We start from the raw sequence: 3,497 nt of genomic DNA on the forward strand, positions 1-3,497 counted from the left end.
AAAAAAAAAAAAAAAAAAAAAAGCGTTGTTTAGGATAAAAATGTGGTAAAAATAAAAATGAAACAAGGGAATAATGGTATTATTTTACAGACAAGAAAAATGAGGTTGTTATTTACCCAAGCTTCAAAACACTTTCAGGGTCACAAAATAAAGGAAGTAACAAAACAAAATTCAGACTCATGGGTACTTCTGGCAGGGGTGGGGCTAGAGGGGTAGGGCCAGCTGGGATCAGCCTGGTGCACAGGCATGCCGGGGTCCTGGAAATGTTCTGTTTTGTTACCTGAGTGGTGGTGTACATTTTTCTTGTGGTTTTGTAAACACTTTTACTATGCTTTCACATGCTTCTGTATGTATGTTGTATTTCACCAATGTCCCATTTTTATTAAAATAATCAAGAAATCCCTGCCAGGCCCCAGGGAGGCTCGTGGCCTGGGCTCACTGGAGGTTCGTTATGCATGGGGACCACTCTCCCAGATCTGCCCAGGGGTCTCCACACAGCCTTGACTCAGAGAGGGCCCCTCCCTGGCCTCCCCTAGGAGGACAGAAGCTGCCCCCAGGTCACTGCGTGGCATGTGTATACGCCCAACATTCTGGAACAAGTTCCAGTAGGGGGATGTACATGGGGTCACCTCTGTCCCTTCCTGTCACACTAGTAGGCTTCACCAAACAGCAGCAGCACAGATTTGGGAGTGGCCTGGGCCTGCAGGTGTCCTGGGGTCAGCTCGTTTGGGCCCCTCAAGGCTGGGGCTTCAGTCTGGGAGCCACCTTTTCTGAAGGACAGACCGCTGCTGGCCAAACCTCTGTTGCCGCGTGGAGACGGACAGGGAAGATGGGCCCGGGAGCCGAGGGGCCAGCTGACTAGGTCATGGGTAAAGGATGACCCAAAAATGAAAAAAATAACTTCCCTGGGCCTCTTGCTTATGCAAGACCAGGCCCAGCACTTAAGGGTTCAGGTCAAATCCACTGATCTAGTGCCAAAGGGGTCCTAGCCCACAGGGCAGAAGGCAAGGTCACCATCCTCAGGGACGCTGTTCTGACAAGGATGAAGGTTTAGCCCTCAGAGGCTGCTCCCCACCCAGGGCTCCAAGTGCTGCCACCCCTGCTACAAGTCCCCTTCCATGTTATGCCCCCACCTGACAACAGGGTGGGGGACCTAGCTCTCTAAGTCCTGTAACAAAGGAATGCGGAGGCACAGAGAACCTAAGGGAGCTGCCCACGGCCACACAGCCAGTGACAGGCCATGAGGTGGAGGCTTCCCCTGAGGGTGGAGAGAGGCCCTCCCCCAGGCCTCAGCCCTCCTGGTGGGGAGGGTGGGTACCTATGAGGTGGCACTGAAAGAAGGAGGGGGACTCAGGGATGATACAAGCAGCCAGCGCCTGCCCCCCCCACAAAACCTCATCAAATGCAGTCTCCCTCAGCCCTCAACAGGGGAGGAACTGACCTCAGTCCAGGAAACACCCCAACTGCAGAGCCAGGCAAGGGGGAGGGACCCCAAATCCCACAGCCTGGAGAAACCTAAGGGGGAGGCCTGGGAGGACCGCAGAGCACACAAGCTCCCAGCTCCAGCAAAAGGAAGCGTGGTAGACGCTCAGAGACTGCAGAGCTCCTGGTTTGCCCCTAACCTGAAGCCCAAGGAGGGGCTCCCTGGGTAGACAGGGAGGCTGCCGGGCCAACCTGGGCATACGGGTTTGCCACACAGAGAGGACAAGCCAGTCAGGCCCCTTGAAAGTTCCAAAGAAGATTATACTGTCACTCCAAAATCCCCCTGCTGAGAATTTACCCAAAGAAGGAGAAAAAATAGCACAAAGGAGGTCACCAGAGGGTTGTTTACAAAGAGAGAGACACTGGAAGATTTAAGGGGCCAGCGAGAGCTGTGTCGTGACACGCTGTCCTTGCCAGACTGTCTGCAGCCTTTAGACACAGCAACAGACGGTGAGGCGGGCTTAGTGCGGCTGTTTTCTCTGGAACAGAATATATTATACAATTGTGGAGAGATCCATTAAGACCATACTAAAGCTCCAGGGCAGGAGGCTCTGGACAGATGAAAACAGCTAATGTGTACATCTGAGACTCAGTGTGCTCATCTGTAAAAGGGGCCAATTCTACCTCTCCAACTTCAGGGGCTGTGAGGCTGAGATGTGGTAATGTAGGCAAAGGCCATGTCTTGTGGGCTTGCTCAGAGAAGCACTCACGAAATAGCAGCTAGGGGCTGGCCACCATGGCTCACACCTGTAATCCTAGCACTTTGGGAGGCCAAGGCAGGCAGATCACAAGGTCAGGAGTTCGAGACCATCCTGACCAACATGGTGAAACGTCATCTCTACTAAAAATACAAAAATTAGCCAGGTGTGTGGCACATGCCTGTAATCCCAGCTACTCGGGAGGCTGAGGCAGGAGAACTGCTTGAACCCAGGAGGTGGAGGTTGCAGTGAGCCGAGATAGCACCACTGTACTCCAGCCTGGGTGACAGAGTGAGACTCCGTCTCAAAAAAAGAAAGAAAGAAATAGCAGCTAGGGGCCAGGTGCAGCGGCTCACACCTCTAATCCCAGTACTTTGGGAGGCCAAGGCAGGTGGATCACCTGAGGTCAGGAGTTGGAGACCAGCCCGGCCAACATGGTAAAACCCCATCTCTAGTAAAAATACAAAAATTAGCCAGGCATGGTGGTGCAAGCCTGTAGTCCAGCTACTCAGGGGGCTGACGCTGGAGAATCGCTTGAACCCGGGAGGTAGAGGTTGCAGTGAGCCAAGATCACGCCTCTGCACTCCAGCCTGGGTGACAAAACAAGACTCTTGTCATACACACAAAAAAATAGCAGCTAGCCAGGGTGTGGTGGCTGACACCTGTAATCCCAGCACTTTGGGAGGCCGAGGCAGATGGATCACTTGAGGTCAAGAGTTTGAGACCAGCCTGGCCAACATGACAAAACCTCATCTCTGCTAAAAATACAAAAATTAGATGGGTGTGGTGGCACATTCCTGTAATCTCAGCTACTCAGGAGGCTGAGGCAGGAGAATCACTTGAATCCGGGAGGCAGAGGCTGCAGTGAGCCAAGATTGTGCCATTGCACTCCAGCCAGGGCGACAGAGCGAGACTGTCCTAGGGAGAAAAAAAAAGAAAAAAAAAAGGCCAGGTGCAGTGACTCACGCCTGTAATCCCAGCACTTTGGGAGGCCAAGGCAGGCGGATCACCTGAGGTCAGGAGTTCGAAACCAGCCTGACCAACATGGAGAAACCTCATCTCAACTAAAAATACAAAATCAGCCAGGCGTGGTGGCACATGCCTATAATCATGTGCCAGACAGAGAGTGAAACTCTGTCTCAAAAAAAAAGAATAGTAGCTAAAGCAAATAAAAGCAAGGGAGTACTGATCAAATCTGAGGTTGGAAAAACAATAAAAACCAAATGAGGCCGGGCGCAGTGGCTCAAGCCTGTAATCCCAGCACTTTGGGAGGCCAAGACGGGCGGATCACGAGGTCAGGAGATCAAGACCATCCTG

Source organism: Colobus angolensis, unplaced genomic scaffold (genome assembly GCF_000951035.1).
Source record: "Colobus angolensis palliatus isolate OR3802 unplaced genomic scaffold, Cang.pa_1.0 Scaffold10, whole genome shotgun sequence".
In the NCBI taxonomy this organism is placed as follows: Eukaryota; Metazoa; Chordata; class Mammalia; order Primates; family Cercopithecidae; genus Colobus; species Colobus angolensis.